At 40.6% G+C, this 17,978-nt stretch overlaps 1 long non-coding RNA gene across 3 annotated transcripts in view; it reads right to left on the bottom strand.

Moving 5' to 3' along the window:
- LOC122801595 overlaps positions 1–17,978 on the bottom strand; it is a 417,377-nt gene that overhangs the window by 177,614 nt on the left and 221,785 nt on the right. For 2 of the 3 annotated variants that reach the window (XR_006364764.1, XR_006364765.1), the window contains exon 2: positions 9,989–10,090. This is a non-coding gene — a long non-coding RNA (uncharacterized LOC122801595). Of the gene's footprint in view, positions 1–9,619; positions 9,753–9,988; positions 10,091–17,978 lie in introns of those variants that run through there. The other variant, XR_006364766.1, reaches the window with a different exon arrangement.

Below are 17,978 nucleotides of genomic sequence, written 5' to 3'. Positions count from 1 at the left end.
ATGTTACCCCCCCCCCCCGGTCCCCACCTGTCGTCTCCAAAGTATACCTGCCACCATTCCTCAGCCTATTATCTCAAATGAAAGGTCATCTGTGATCACTAACCCTAAACACACTTCATCAATGGGCCCTGGCAACATTCCAGGTTGCCTTTTAAATAACATGGATCCCTATTAAACCACAGTCTCCAGACAAGCTATATTCCAGCAGAATGGAGGACAGCAACAGTCATCCCTCTGCACAAGGGAGGACCACCAACCGACCCTGGGGAATTCTAGACCCATAGGTCTAACTAGCTTCATCTGTAAGGCCATGGAAAGAATCATCGGATCTATACTCCCATGTTGACAGGGCAGTTCATCGAATGCCCTTACATCGACACATATACTGTGAAATGTCAATATCTCGAACAGCCACAATAGCGATTTTTTCCCGGGGGGGGGGGGGAATCGCTGGGCTAACAACAAACAAACCATACCGACAGACAAAATACAGTGGGGGGGCTTTGCCCTCCGCATGCCCCAATGTGGGGGGATGTACCCCCATTTAAATATACCAACTCCAAGATTGCACTACAGTGGAGAAAACGGCAAATTCCTGACAATGGTCCAGCGATTTATTCCCCTGGGGGGGGGGGGGGATCGCTATTGTGGTCGTTCAAGATTTTGGCATTTCATTGCATGTATGTCAATGTAAGGGCATTCGATGAACAGCCCTGTCGACATGGGAATATAGACCCGAATCACCACAGACATCATCAACAAGGACACAGGTAATCTCCAGACTCTGGGCCCAACTCAGTTTAGATTCGTTAAGAGTAGATGTCTGTTAAATCTGGTTGATTTCTTCAAGAAGGTCATCAAGGACATGGATGAGGGGAAAGACCATGCATACCACCTAACTTAACCTGGCCAAGGCACTGACACAATTCCCCACTCAGATATTATAGAGAAACTCTCTCAAGTGGGCAAAAACCCCTACATTACCAGCTGAGTAGCCAAACGGCTCACTGACAGGACGCATACTCTCAAAGTGGGTGAATTCACCTCTAGCAAGAGGTGGTATATCACAGCATTCTGTACTAGACCCTCTCCTGTTTGGTATTTATTTCGCAGAAGTCAAGGCAAATGTAGATGGCCTTGGGATGACCAAGTTCGCGGATGACTGCAAATTCGGGGAAATCACCAAATCCCCGAACAATACTGATATACTCCAGAAGGATTAAAGTGGTCAAATGATTGATGCCAGTGCCATAGATTGAAACTAAATGCAAAAAATGCATAACTATTCCCTTTGGGAAAGCAAATACCCCAGCTAATTACAATATACACAGCAATCTCCAAGGAGTAGACCACCTTGTGTCCACAGTGGTGAGAAAGTCCTTCTGTGTGGCACAACTCATAAGTAAGGGTATGGCATCCAGATCAAAGGACTTTATAATTCCACTGTACTCACCCTCATCAGACCAATAACTGAATAAAATGCACCCTTTTACATGTACCTCACCAGACTTCTGCAACAGCTGGAGTGACCCTAGATGTTTCTCACCAAGAAGATGCTGGGTATAAATAATGTAAGTCCTACATGAAAAGGATGAAAGCTCATCACTGTCCTCTGTCTCCTAACTACTACTAAAGTGTGATCCGTCTCCTAACTACTACTAAAGTGTGATCTGTATCTGACCTACCGGGCAGTTGCCGATCCAGCCCTGGTGGAAATGCTACACATTCATAAATTAAACTGCGCAAGGTTCACTCATTCCAAGGATCTCAACCTAGACAATGACAAAAATAAATCATGTTGGAGAGACAGATACATCTCTGAGACAATCTCCTATCTGTCCATCATTCGAGAGTCTTTATTCGGAGGATGAACAGATGAGGAAGTCTCTGCAAGTTCCTTCTTGGTGGCTGCTGCCACCACCAAAGCATCTACGTGTACCCCCTTGATTAGAAAATCCTTACCCGAAGGAGCTGACAAAAATTTGTTTGGTCTCTGAGGGACTGGCTCCATTGTGTCAGGTGACTCCCATGCCTTTCGACTAACCAAGTCCATTAGGTCATCGAAAGGCAGAGACACCCAGGAGGCTGAAGGTTGAGATCCAAAAGCCTTCAGGTACACTGACACTTCATCAGAAGGGGTAGTGGCCTGCCAGCCGCCTCTTTGCTTGAGGATCTCTCTCTAGAATATCTGTAAATGAGATATCATCAGAGGATGACCATGGAGACCCTTCCAACTCATCGAGGTCAATGTCTGAAGTGATGGAATCATCTGGGGAGTCGAAGTGCTTCCTCTCTAGCAAGTTTTCTTCCAAGGTGGCTCCTCAGAAGGATATTCTGGGGAGGCCTTGGAGGAGAGGGGTTCGCCCAATGGGGGATCCTGAGGCTCTGGATCTCTGCTGTCCTGTGGAATGGGTTGTGCCAAGACAGTAGCTGGTGCTTTAGGGGGACGAGTACTAGTATCCTTCTGTGATGCTGAATGGGTAAACAATACACTCCTCATCAGTTCAAAGGCAGAGCCCATCAGCTCCGAAGACTCCCTTGGCTCCGGGGAGACAGACTGGATTTGAGGCCGATGTGGGGACCGAGCTAACCCGGGCAGACACACTGAGGGGTAGACTTGGCACTGAAGAGGATCGGGGAAGAGAATCCCCCCGGGGACGACCGGGGAACCCCAGCTCCCAGATTCCCCGGACGGCACCAAGAGAGTCGGAGCAGATTTTGGCTCCATGAACACCGAAGGGAATCCCAGAACCGATGGATCCACAGTAAGCAGTACCAAGCACCCCGGCTCCGAAGGATCAGCTTGGCTCGGATGAGGAACAACAGTGAGTATAATGGGTACAGTAGGCTCCGAGACCAAATGGGTGGGAGCAGAGTATAATTTAGTCAGTGTCGGTGACTTCAGGAGTCTGCGCACCACCCATTTCACATCATCGTCTGATAAGCTCCTGGTGGACCTGGAAGATGGGGATGGAGAGCGAGACCTGTGCAGGATTGGAGATCTCAGCGTTGGAGAAACTGGTGAAATATCCATGGACCGGCTCAGAGTAGAGATATCTTGCGGCTCCAAGGACTTTGGAGCTGAAGTACCAGGCCTGACAAGCAATACAACCTCTGACAGCTCCGAGGACTGTGGAGCCCAGGAGGTATTGGCTTTGGAAATTTTTAGAAGTTTGACTGGCGGCTCCGACTGAGCTGAAGTTGCAGGTGAATGTCTTTTTTGAGACTTATTCTTTTTAGAGGAAGGAGAAGAACAGAAGAACTATGGATGGCTTCCTCAAAAGTCGGCTTTAAGAGCCCTTTCAGAATCAATTTGTTTCTCCTTTCTTGAAGTAGTCTTGCACTGAAAGAGTGACAAAAAGTCTTGAAGGTGAATAGCACCAAGGCAATAAACACATATAACATGTCCATCTGTGATGGACATTTTTTGTGAGACATTTTATGTTCTTTCTCTTTTGGGTCTTTGGACAATGTTAAGGTAAGACCACTAAAGCAACTAAAGCTACACCAAACAGTAACTACAGAACACACAAGGAAAAGATAACTACGGAGAGAAAAATAGGACCTCTAACTCAAACGATCCTATTTTCTAGACAAGACAATAATAAACTACAAGCCCTCCAACTTAAATGAGCAAATAGCTCTCCAACTTAAATGAACTACAGATAAAACTATCTGACAAACAATAACCACTACAAAGGATACAAACAGGCCTACAAAGCGAAGGCAAAAGCCTTGCTAAAGAGGAAAAAACTATCATTATCTATTAGAAAGGCAATAAAAGGCACAACAAATTAAATATAAATAAGAAATACGCTAACTATAGCAAATATAACAATTTTGAGAGAAAAGTAATAGAAAATTTGTCAACTCAGCCACGGCCAAGATGAGCGCATCCAACCTCGTAAAGCGGCAAATGAAATCTGGGGAATTACATCACTGCACTGTGGGATAACTTCTTGCCACGAGCCAGGTTTGAGACTTTCGGCTATGTATTCAGCCAAGTCAGAGCCGATACTTGGCTCCGAACCCATCATTGTAAGAATGAAGGCAAGATAGGACAACATAACATGCTTAGATATTTTTCTTTGAGACTGCCCTGCAATGTTGTTTTAAATATTTTCTGTGATTTTGAACTCTGATGTCACTGCGAACATATACAGAGTATTTTTTTGTTCTTTTATTATTATTAAATACATTTAAACCTTTCAATGTGGTTGATCTGTGTAGAGATACTTAAGTTTTGAGAGTACTTGCATATTTATTTAGTGACACTGTGTGGAACACTCCTAATAGCCTTGCTCTTGGTCAAACTACCATTTGTAATAAATTTTAATATTGCCCAGTAAGATTGGACATCCTTTAAGGGCCTTAAAGCAGCTGATAAGGAGTTTGCTTGTGACAGTGATAACTACCTTATAGTCTGGGCAAAAGGGGGCATAGTTAGTAAACCCGTGCCAGCCTTTCCCAGGTAGGTGTGTGTGTGTGTGTGTGTGTGTGTGTGTGTGTGTGTGTGTGTGTGTGTGTGTGTGTGTGTGTGTAAATCAAACCTCAAAGAGTGTATGTGTCACCTACTTGGGCAGGGACACGAAGCACTGGTTGGACAGAAAGGGTGCTGAAGGTCTTGGCTTGGCCACTCAGCTGAGATCTCAACTCCGTAGCTGTGCCAGTGGGGAGTCTTACTGGGGATCTGGAGAAAGAGGGAGGAACCAGCCCAAGACTGACTGTTGTCTCTGTGTGCTCTTAAGGGAAACTGCACTTGATGCAGAGAGCTGCATCTGGAAATACTGCATCTGTACTGGTTATCTTCCCAGTGTACGTCCCCCACTGTTACCAGTGATGAGGATTCAGGCTCCTTGATTGTTCCAGTAGTGGGGCATCACAGTTGGTATTAGATACCATAGCACAGGCTCATACCTATGTGAACTTCATTCACCTAGCTTTTTGAAAATTGGGAAACTCAGATTAGATATGGCTAGGCTTGTATGGGCTCTTGGGTAGTTAGCCTAGTAATCTCCTATGAACCTATGAATTTCCCTTCTCTCCCATAAATGCTGTGCCTTTAATTTTCCCTCATATAAGTCTACTTAAGCTCCTTGCTGTCTCTTGCTACCTCAACTCACCTCTCCCATCCTACCTTCTCTGCAATGTAAACCTGCATATCTGTCATCCTTCGTCTGTTGCCCATACCTGACCTCACACCAGCTCGCTGACCACTATCCTTCCATCTTGGCACGTACAGTCCACTCCATTCACCCTCGCTACACTCAGGCTCACTCCACTCCCCTACCCAAACCACAATTCCCACCCATGCCTGCAACAACTACAAATATAGCACCAAAACTCCTCCCACAACCACCTCACAACCAATTAAATTATAACATCTCATTGTCTCATATTCTTTACACTTTCACACACTACCACCCTCCTCAAAACACACACTATATAACACACTAAGTACTACATCTTTCTCTTAAAGCACTGAACCACTTCTGTTCCCCATCTTCTCAAACACCATGCTACTCTTCTTCATATCTTCCAGACTGCTATTAACCATACTTATGCCACATCCTACCACACACCACAACTCCATCTTCGCTCCATAACACAATTCACCCTATCTAAAGCCCATTCTAACCACAAAATAATACCCACTTTATACCCTATAACACAAACTTTCCTCAAATACAGCTAAATCAAAGAGACATATCAGCATAACATAGCAAAGTTACAGCAAATAAATATGGTTTCCCTACTTTAATCCCAAATACCTCTCATCCTATGTAGAGACATTCACTCCAAACTAGGGTCCTCCCATAACACTGTACAAACACCAATTCCTTCACAACCATCTACCCCAGCCCACATACTTTCTCAACTATTCAAAACAATCTACTCATAATGCACATAAACCTCAGAAGTACTTATAATGAACATACAAAACTACAAGCATGCATAGCATCACACAGCCCAGATAAACTGATCACCACAGAAACCTGGCTATAACCAAATAGCAAAAACAAAAAGACATTCTTCCCCAGGCTACAATACAATAAGACAGGCTAGACCACACAAAAAAGGAGAGGGTGTAATTTTCTGCGAAAGCACCCTGCAACTTTCCATATACCTACACAGCCACACCAAATTTAATAACGCTGAAAATATCACCTCTCCTTCAATTTAATAAGCAGAAAAATAACTGCATCACTGCCCCCAGGATATCCTATACTGGATCTCTACTAATATAAAAGAAACCATAATACTAGGCTACATCAACGTATACTATCTACTTTAACTCTGACTTCCTGGCTCACTCTACCAGTCTTTATAAATTTCAACCAAATTATCACCTCCCCTCTAGTACTGACAAACACAGTAATCAAACAGTCAATTCTCGACTGAATCCTAACCTCAGCTCCCTCCAAAATAAATACTACTGGCATCTTTCAGGCACCATTACTGGCCACCTCCCCATTTTTGCCATCAGACAAACAAATCAAGCCCCTAGACATACTGTCTTTAAACACGTGTGTAAACTTACCAAATTCAGTAAAGATAAATTCACCTACTACCACCAAGAGTGCAAATGGAATACTCAAACACCTACACTAGACGATGCCATTAACCACTTCAATAAGGCATTCCTTAACAGACTCGATGACCTTGCTCTTTTTTAGAATAAAACAAAAGTAACTCTGTCCCTATGGCTCACTAAAGCAATCAGACAGCTAATGCTAAAAGATAGACAAAGCTTGGAAAACTCGGAGCAAAGATAAAACACAAAAACAGGAAATCTTCAGACAACTTAAAATTCATTGTAATCAAAATATCAGATCAAACAAAATCAATAACTCCAAAGCAATTGTCAAAACCCCAAACAAGTATGGATGTCTATAAAAACCCTGTTGTACCCTGAGCAAATTGCCACCCAAGCTCCTATCACCAAAAATGCCAACCCCACAGCCACCCAACTTAACACACATTTCAATCAATCTGTCCTCTCTCTATTAGGAACTAAACCTCCCTCCCTCCTTCCTCACCATCCCTAGCATCCACACTCACACCACCTCCCTTTTCTCATTCCAGCCAGTACAAACTTCTACTATCAAGAAATATCTTCAACAAACTAAAAACCACAATCTCTAGAGTCAACAGCTTACCACCAGAATACCTCAAAATTGTAGCCAACGCTCTGGAATATCCAGTCTCAATACTTATTAACAGATCAAGCACAGAAAAATATGTTCCATCTATCTGGAAAATATCCTACATCATACTATCCCATAGGGGCAGAAACTCCACTGACCTCTCCAACTAACAGCCCCCTCCAAAATATTAGAAAAATGCTTTCATTCCCAACTACTAACCTACCTCACCAACAACAATCTCCTTTCCCCCACACAACACGTTTTTTGACCTCACCACAGAATTGTCCTGCATAGTTTTACCAAAACCATAAATGCCAACAGAAATAATAGGAACCTAGTATCCTCTCTGTTCTTAGATATATCAGAAGCTTTCAACACTGTGTCTCACTATCATCTAATTAATGAGGTAGCATCACTATCCTTATTTCAAGCATCTCTGTCATGGATCAGCCATCTCTCTAACAGAATGCAAGCTAGAAAATGGAATCAAGACCTTTCCCCGTTCCTACCCATCACTGTCCGTGTGCCTCAAGGCTCAGTACTAGGCCTAGTATGTTTTAACATCTTCACAAACATAAAGCCAGCAAAAGTGTCTCCACAGTGCAATATGCTAATGATGCCAGCTTAATATGCTCAGCTCCAAGCCCCCCTACTTCAGCAAATGACCTCCATTAAGTCATAGCGCTCAACTCATCAGTTAATCCTAAATGCAAAGATAAATAAATCCTGTTCAACCAAGATCTCAACCAACAATTAATTTTTATATTGCCTCAACAAATACCACCACGACTGAAATTGAAAACTGCTAGGTGTTATAATAGACAACCTTAAATTTCTCTTACACATCACCTAATCCATCAAAAACCTCACCAAAAACTAAGTTCTCTCTACTGTTAACAAACCTTATCTCACAGGGTCTGCCATACAAACCCTCAGGCACATCCTGCCTTCCCCATCTCTTTTTTATGCATCACCCATTTTAACCAACCTGCAATCCACCAAACTAAATAAAATGGAAGTTTGCTAGCTATAACAAAATAGCCAGATTTGCATCTAACACACATTACCTTAATCTCCACTGCAAATGACTACAAAAGATACAGTGACTTAAATTACCCAATCATTTAAAATACTCACAGCTATGTACCACCCACCCATACTATATTACACAAACCCAACATTTGCCGCCACCACCACCCCACCCACAATACATTCTCAATCAATACTCTCCATCATGCTGCCTTCACAATAAAAACAAAACCTTACTAACAAAATCTCACAATGCAGCAGGGGACTCACTGTACTTTACCTATTTCACCAGGCAATTGGAATTCCAAGCCAGTTTCATTAAAACAAGACAACAGTAGGAGACGTTTTAAACACAAACTGAAACACATACCCTCCTCCTGGTTTTGTTCATGTTCACATCAGGACTATTTCTTCTCCCTCCAATAAGAAACTTCTTCCTTATCCACTTAACTTCCTTTTCCTGTTTTCTAAGCTCAACTAACATCCTTATATCATCTTCACTTCTACACTAACCCTACATCTTTTCAAGATCATTTATTACTTTTCCCTACAATTCCTGCCTACTTTCTCATTACTATGTAGAGACAGTTATCTCCAATTCACTAAATTTTTCTACCAACCCTCTACTACCAATGGTAAAACTGTTAATAAAAACTCAATACCTATTAAGAATTTTCTCAATGTTATTAATTATATTAACACTGCAACTTTTTAGAATGTATTGAAGTATCATTTTTTTCTAAGCATCTTACTTGTATCTTTTATAGATCGTCTCTCTGGGTGTCCACTGAAAATAGGCCTGCATGTACAGTTGGACTTTCTCAGTAAACAAAAGTCAATCAATCAATAGAGTTAGCCCTCAAGGTTTGCTCCAAAGTCTTGAAACAGAAAGGTTCTTTCACAGTCCATAAAAAAAGGTGTGGGGGGGGAGCACCCCTCAGGACCAAGGAAAGGGACAGCTCTTTCAATATATCTAGTAAAACAGGCCAAGCCTTTTAGTCCTTTTAGCAAGGATCTTTGCACCTCTTGAAGCAAGTCAGATGTTACAGACAAAGGCACTAAGTTTGTTGGCATCAACAAGATTACAAAGCTAAAGCCTCCTATCTTGTAAATGTAAAACATCCCAATATGCAGGAGATAAGAGCCCTGTGCCACATTGATGGACATCTGAACTGGTATCACTTGGGTTCTATTTAACAGCCTGCCTTTATCACCTGGATTCTATTTAACAGCCAATTTTCAGTCAATACAGCAACACATTAAACTCAGTATGTGGGAGTATCACATTGCCCAGACAAGATTGAGATAAGGATTTTTCATTCGCACAGCCTATCTGGAGCCTTTGTGACCCCCCCACCCATCAAAAAGGTAACTTACTTCAAGGAATTACCTACCTTATATAAGACCATAAAGATTTATATTAAGATGTGATTCACCTTTATCCTTCTGATATAATTGCATAAGGATTCCTCCATGACCCTGAAGAAGATACTGGTGAGGCTTATGGGTCTACAGTTCCCATGACTGTCTGTGTCTCCATCATTATAAAGACAGATGCATTCCTCAACAACTAGTCTGTTAAGCAAGATATGGTTAAATTAACTAGGCTGAGATCTTATTTTAGGCTTTACATAGGACAATTTATTACATTAACATATGCAGGATTTTAATTTATCATTACTAATAAAATAATGCAGCGCACTTTTGTACTTATTATGAACAAAAGGGAATAATGCAAATGCGATTTATAATTATCAAATTAAATGAAGACCGCATTTTTTACATGAAAGTGTCATGAAACTTCTCATTACCTTTTAAACACACACTCAAGTGCTTTGCAAAAAGTCTGTTGTCCACATGTGCACACTGTTTTTTGTTGTTCCAGTCTTGTGTTAGAGATTACACAATTTTGCCTAGAAGCAACAATATTTTTGTTTTGTTAATCAGCACATACAGCATATTTGTCTCAGTTTATAGCATTATAAACATTTAAATGACTTTTTTAAAGAAACATCTGTATTGAATTAATCACTTATGACATAGTCATTTATATAGATGAAAACAAACCATATTTACATATTTTCAGTTGCAAACATTACATGTCACAAAGTCTATGCTGTCATTCACCAGTCAAACATTACACAGCACACTGAATTCCTGCCTTACCTTAAACCTCATTCCTTTACCAAAACATTATTCTGTATGTATTGTTCCCACAATTCTCATTTTTTTCTATGTAATTTGATCCTATCCTTTTCTAAACATCCCCACTTCCAGTTCTTTTATCTCCATTACTATATTCATTACTTCTAGCACCGTTGGTTTAGACTTTGATTTCCCTTTTTTAGTAACTGCTTTTTTGGTGGCCACCTGAATAACATTCAGCAAGGCCGTAATATGTATCACAGCTCAAAAGAATCATTTCCTTAGTTACACCAATTTGCTCACCCAGTATTTCTGAGAGAATAGTCTGCAGAGGAAGTTTTAAAGTCTGCCAAATCATTACACTCCCAAAAATATGTTCCCAATTGCTTTCTTCCCCATCACACCTTCAACATTTGCAATCAACCCAAGGAAAAATTCTTTGGAGTCTGCTTGGGGTATAAAAATACCTATGCAAATACTTCCAAGCAAAGATCTTAAATCTTCTAGACTGTTACATGTTTGGGAGCCATGCATATATCCTCCCATTGTTTCTTTGTGAATTGCTTATCCAGTCTCTTTTCTCAAACTTTTCTAACCTCCTATGATTTACTCCTACAGTTATCATCCAATATTTTATTTATCCCTCTAATTATCCCTTTTTAACAGCAGCTTCAGCTCTAGATTCTACTAAAAACTTTACCAGTGCTGGACTTTCATTTAGGTCACCCCCCCCCCCCAATTTCTCTTTGCCCACACTCAATCCTTGAAAGTGAAGGCAATCTCTACCCTGCAGTTCACATGAATTTTTGACCTCTTCCCATTTTATTACATTTCCCCTCTCTAATTATTTGCTCCTGATTCCTTGATTTCTTTACCTGTTTTCTCCACTAAATTCCAGCCCTTTCCTGCCTGTTCTCTCTACCCCTGATTGCAAGCATCCCTACTGGCAGAATCTCCATTCTACATTCATGTGAATACATTCTGCTACTTTAGGAATATAATATTCTGTGTAATCACAGTTATTCTAGTTAAGCATCTGCATCCAAAATCTCTTTCCTTGTTTCTCAAGCTTCCACCATGCTTCATCCCTTTCCACTTTGAATTACAGCTTTCTGCTTGTGCTATGTATACAAGCCTTAAATGTGTAGCTCTGAAATCTCTCTTCAGATAAATTAACCCCAAACCACCTTGCTCTTTTCAAGGATCAACTTATCCAATTTGACTCTTGCTCTCTTCCCCTCCCAGATAAAATCCTTCAACTCTTTATTAATTGCTAGCCACAACTTTTTGTATTGTTAATAAAAATATGCCTCAACTGTTGTATAAAACTAAAGGGACTAAACATATTTTCACTGCTTGTATATGGTTATCCACAGCCATAAAACAGAGCTTCCAATTCTTCAGCTTTTGTATTATCTTTTCACTTGCTTTCCACATATCCTTAGCTGCCATTACAGAATCCTTTTACCCCATACTCCCAAGTACTTCATTTTATTATGTCTCCATTTGTAGGTGGGTACATAGTTTGCAGCTATTGCCTTTGTTTTATCTTAATTAATTTTGTATCCCGAAAAGAAATGAAACTGTTTCAATGTTCTATAACACTGAAATGTCCTTTTCTGGTTTTAACAGGTATAAAATAATGTGCAAATAAAGCCAACTTTTCTGAATTATCACACCAATTATATCCTTGAATTTTTGAGTCCCTTATTTTCTTTGCCAATGGTTCTAAATCTAATGCAGATTAGAAATGGGAAAGAGGGCAACCCTGCCTTGTTTATCTGCTCAAACAGAACTTCAGTGAGAAACATCTCCCCTTTTTAATTTTCATCTTCAATCATATATCCTCAATCAACTTTTTTATCAGTGAATGCAAATGCTTCCATTATACTACTCATACAGCTTATCCCACTGAATGTTTTCTCTGCTTCAAGATCCATCAACAACAGTGGTAATCCTTACATTCTACTTCTCTCTGGATAATCATTGTTTTATTAATGTCGTCAAATGTTTGCCTCCCCTCCACAAAACCACATTGATCCATATCTATCAAGTTTGGCATCACCTTTGCCATTTTTTCATCATTACAAACAGACAAGCACTTTATAATCATGGTTTAGAATCAAAAAGGGCCTATATGAAGCTGGATCTGATGGGCCTTTACCATCTTTAAGTATTACATTCACTACCTCTTTCTTTCAGGATGATGGTACTTCTCTTAAAATACTGTTAACCACCTTCCAGATCTTTATCAGTTTCTTCCATCCTAGCTTCTGAACTTCCACAGAAATACCATATATTCCTGGAGACGTTCCTGAAGATTGGTTAAACATCACCATATTTATCTCATCTCCTTCTATCCTGTTAGTAACAGAGCCTCCATAAACATTTCCATTTGTACTTTTTCTTGATTTCTACTTTTCTCTACTTTATATACATTTTCATGAGATTTCCAAAATATTTACAATACGTTTTATATGCTCCCCCCAAGCCTGTCAACAGCATTTTCTACATTATGTTGCCTGAGCTGCTGTGCTAAAAGGTGTTGTGCTCAGGAATTAACAAAACATTCCTAAACTGCAAATTTTCTAAACTCATGCATATTACTGAATTAGTCCCTTATTTTCTCTTTAGCACTTTGCAGTTGTAGCTCTTCTTGTTTTGTGAGATTCACCCTATTCTGGAATAGTATAACTTTTGACAGTGCCTCTAAATAATTCTTGTTACTTTTTAAACATATCTCTCTCTTATTTCCATCCTATTTTTAAACTCTACTTTAATTTTATCTCACTCCCTAGCTATATTTTTCAAAAGAAAAATGTTCCTAATAACTCCTGATAATTTCCACTACCCATTCTTTAATTCCTCTATATTGAACAGATAGGTGGGGAAGCGCCAGTGTCTCATTTTTTTATTTCATTACCCTGAATTTTTATTTTAGTTATTATTGGCACATGATCTGAAATAGTTATTGGATGAGAGTAAAAGCTTTCAATTAAATACAGATGTTTCTGCAGTCTGTGTAGCCTAGCCCAGGTTTTGTACCTCGGGGAATAATATGAAAGTTCTCTCCAAACTCCTATAACCGAATTCACATCTTCTTTTCCACATATTTTCATATATTTCTTCAGAAATTTACCCTCTTTCATTTTATTTTTCGTTCTAAGTTCTCCAGATACATCCTCACTGTTGCAAATCAAATTCCTGTCCCACCTGTAAGTAATATTCCCTGCTGACAGCTATTCCTCCCAGAATTTTCCTGAGCTCCACTGTAGCTGTTTTAGGTGGAATATAAAAACATGCCAACATAATCCTCCTCCCTTGCCAGTAGTCCTTTACTACAACAAATCTTATTTTCCTCTCTTCTGTCACTACTGGAGCTCCTCTCTCACTTAATACAAGTACTTCCTTTTTCCTTTGTCTCAGACATTGTGCTGAATAACCATCCCGAAAACATTTACAAATTAACATGCTCAGTTCTTTCCAAATGTTTCTCCTGTAGCATAGCTATTTGCATTTTAATATAGTTCACTGCTTTGTATAAATCCGTGAGACCATTCACATTTAAAGATGTGTTTTCATTACAACTTATTATTCCCACCTGTTATGAATACCAGTCTTTTTTTAATATCTGCTTTCAGGTTTTATGTTACATGCATATACTAATGTTTGGCATGCTGATTATTTTATACAGCTGTTTCTAATATTCTTTTGAACCTATGTCGCCTTTCTTCTTCTTCCACCTTCTTAATGTTCTTCCAAACATTAATAGTATGAAATGTGGCTGACTACAAAGCATATGCTCCAAGTTTAACAAAGTCAAAAGGTTCAATATTTCCTGGTTTTCTTGCTCCATTGTACTTCACAAATGTAACTGATGCTTAGTAATCCCATATTTATTCATTAATTTCCAAGTTGCTAGTTTTCTTTCTGGTGATAGCCATGTCCCAAATCCAGTCTCTGGTTCATTCCCAATGTTCTCCTGGTACTTCCAATCAATTCCTGTGCTTTTTTCTCTCAAGCATTTTCCTTTGGAACACTGGAAAAGGTTTCATTGGTATAGTCTCTATACAACCTTATTTTCAGAATAAGCAAAATCCCCTTCTGACAAAAAAGTTTGTTCAAGAAAAAGTGAGCTCTTTCCTACTTGGTATATTCTGCATCAAAATGACTTTGAACCTCCAGGAAAAAATACTCTGAAGACAGTTAGATACAGCAGCTTGGATCTCACACCAGCTTCTCAACATTCCCCAATTCTAGAATAAATTCACTCCTCTTCTGCCTGGTGTACAACGTGTAACAGTTTTACACAAACGCTCTATTGTCTCCAACTTTTAGTATTTTGCCCTTCTGCCACAATTTGTCAGAATTTGCTGGTAGGATTACATCTTTATTTATTAAAGGTCATCATCATCACCATCATCATCATCTTCTTCTTTCGGCTGTTCCCGTTAGGGGTCATCACAGCGGATCATCCGTTTCCATTTCTTCCTGTCCTCTGCATCTTGCTTCGTCACACCAACCACCTGCATGTCCACTCTCACCACATCCATAAACCTTATCTTAGGTCTTCCTCTTTTCCAGTTACCTGGTAGCTTCATCCTTAGCATCTTTTTCCCAATATACTCAGCATCCCTCCTCAGCACATGTCCAAACCAACATAATCTTGCCTCTCTGGCTTTGTCTCCAAACCTTCCAACCTGGGCTGACCCTCTAATATACTTATTCCTAATCCTATCCACCCTCATCACACCCAGTGCAAATCTTAACATCTTTAACTCTGCCACATCCAGCTCCAACGCCTGCCTTTTTGTCAATGCCACTGTCTCCAACCCATATAACATAGCTGGTCTCACTACCCTCTTGTAGACCTTTCCTTTCACTCTTACTGGTACCAGTCTGTCACAAATCACTCCTGACACTCTTCTCCACCCAATCCATCCTGCCTGTACTCTCTTCTTCACCTCTCTTCCACACTCACCATTCCTCTGAACTACTGATCCCAAGTATTTAAACTCATCCACCTTCACCACCTCTACTCCTTGCATCCTCACCATTCCTCAAAAGGTACTGGCTGCTTTCTCATGACCAGGTATGGACCATACACACAATGTGCCCTTTCAATTAATAACTCCTGCTGTGGAATACCAGTCCAGTTGCTTATCTGTGCTTTCATAAAACTATACAGTCTGTTCCTTCCAGTTTCTCTTGCACAGAAGAAAATCTCAGGTTTTTCCCTATGTGCTCTGCCCTTTAATTCTACCATTTTTCGAAACATCTCTTCTTGAGCTGTCTCATTCTCAGCTAACCTTTCCTTCATTTTAACCTCCAATTTTTTTGCAGTTTAAACAGATATTCAGATGAACTTATAAAAAGCTTCTTACATTTTCCTAGTCTTTGCTGAGTTGATATACCCGTTCAGTGATCAGCTTTGAGTACGTTTGTCTTACTTTTTCCTCTAGATTACTGGAATTCATGTGTTGCACCAAAGCTGGAGATTGAACTGCTTTTTGCAAACACAGCTACAGGACTATTCTCATCCAAAAACAGCTGCAGGATTATTCTCATCCAAAAACAGCTGCAGGATTATTCTCATCCAAAAACAGCTGCAGGATTATTCTCATCCAAAAACAGCTGCAGGATTATTCTCATCCAAAAACAGCTGCAGGATTATTCTCATCCAAAAACAGCTGCAGGATTATTCTCATCCAAAAACAGCTGCAGGATTATTCTCATCCATTGTTTTCTCTTCACCTTTTCTGACTGCTTTTTCTTTCAAGTTCCCTGAACAACTTCTTTGCAGGCATCCAGGCAATGCAGTTACTAGTCAGTAACGGATCCAAAGCAATGAGGTTCCAGGTACCAAATAAAACCAAATAACCAAGCTGAAGTACCCAGGAAAGGAACAGCCAGCACTAGAAAGGTCTGATGTTTTAATAAAGCCAAAAAAACACAGTAACACACATTAACGTATACACTGTAGTACAAAGCATTTTGGTCAGTATTCTAAAGACTTAATCAGATGCAGGACTGAAAACCAACACTCCAATTTATATACAAGCTTGTTTCCTGTTAAAGTTACTTAAACATTGATTTAAAAAAGCAGTGAATAAACTTTAACAAGACATGCAACTTCTCATCTTAAACACTTAAAACCACTAAATAAATAGATAAAAAGTACAGTTGTGTACACTTACCATAAATGCAGATGTTAGAGTGTATTCACTGTTGCAGTCATCACATTTGGGTTATCCCTGCCAGGGTAGCCCTCAGCTGGCCCAAATACCAGAGGCTTAGTATTTCTGCGTTGGTTGCTGTCACTTCAAGACTGACGTCAGGTCGTCAGTAGTATAAAAGTAAGGCAGCCGACTCCATTACATCAGTTTTTCTTGCCCAAACCTGTCAGGAGCCCTCAAGTGGGAGACAGGTTCTGGTGAAAGAACCCCACCAGTAGAAAGTAAATACCAATATGTCCCTTGCAAGGAAAGAGAAGAAAGAATGGGGGATGGAGGGAGGTAAACCAAGACTGCAACAGTGAATACACTGGAACATCTACATTTAATATAAGTGCACACAACTGTACTATGTTCTTAGTGTTTCACTGTTGCTGTCATCACATTTGGGTTGATTCCCAAAGCAGAGGAAATGGGTGGTGGAGGCAGTCAAGGAAACTAGGGGCTGGCTAGGATGCCCTGTAAAACTGCAGTGGCAAACCCTGCCCTGGATTTGGAGAACATAGGCAGGTGGTAATGTTTGGTAAAGGTGTGAACAGATGTCCAGGTGGCAGCCTCCAGGATGCCCCTTGTGGGGACTCCTCTGAGGAAAGCTGCAGAGGTGGAGGCTGCTCTGGTAGAGCAAGTCGTGACCCCCTTGAGCGGAGGCTTTCCATGTTGCTTATAGCATAAATGGATGCAGTGTGCTATCCATTTGGAAATGGTTTGTTTGGAGATGTCTTTGCCCTCTGTTCCTGCAGCAAAGCTAACCAGCAATTGATCAGGCTTTCTGAAGGATTTAGTCCTGTTTAGATAGAATCTCAGCTGTTTTGTGCACATCTAGAGAGTGCAGGATCCTTTCCCCCTTGTTCTGTGGCTTAGGAAAAAAGGTGGGCAAATGAATGGATTGGTTGAGAGCCACACTGGACACCACCTTGGGCATGAAAGATGGGTTAAGTCCTGAGGGATACACTGTCAGCAAGGAAGATAATGAAGGGTTCCCACAGCCATGAGTGTTTGCAGCTTAGAGACCCTTCTTGCTGAAGTGATGGCCAGAAGGAAAGCAGTCTTCCAGGAGAGAAATTATTAGTTCTGCTGAAGAGGCTAGTTCGAAAGGGGGCAGGGTGAGCTTTTCCAACACAAAGTTAAGGTCCCAAGCTGGGGTTGGTACTCTTCTGGGTGGCTTCAAGTTGCTAGCCCCTCTTAGGAACTGTTTGGTCAGAGGGTGTGAGAAAAGGGACTGCTCAGTGGGAAAATGGGCAGAGATAGGAGAGGCATGAATTTTAATACAGGAAAGGGAGAGACCACTGTGTAGCAGGTCAGCTAAGTAATCCAGGATGAGAGGGAGGGAGGGAGGGTTGTGATGTATTGGCTCCCTTTGTCTGAATCCAGGTGCAGAACCTTTTCCATTTGTCACCATAATACTATCTAGTGCTAGGGCATC

The sequence above is a fragment of the Protopterus annectens genome, chromosome 5.part0 (assembly GCF_019279795.1).
Source record: "Protopterus annectens isolate FY-2018-M chromosome 5.part0, PAN1.0, whole genome shotgun sequence".
NCBI lineage: Eukaryota > Metazoa > Chordata > Ceratodontiformes > Protopteridae > Protopterus > Protopterus annectens.
Note: the sequence above shows the minus strand (reverse complement) of the source record. Positions and strands in the feature narration are given on the sequence as shown.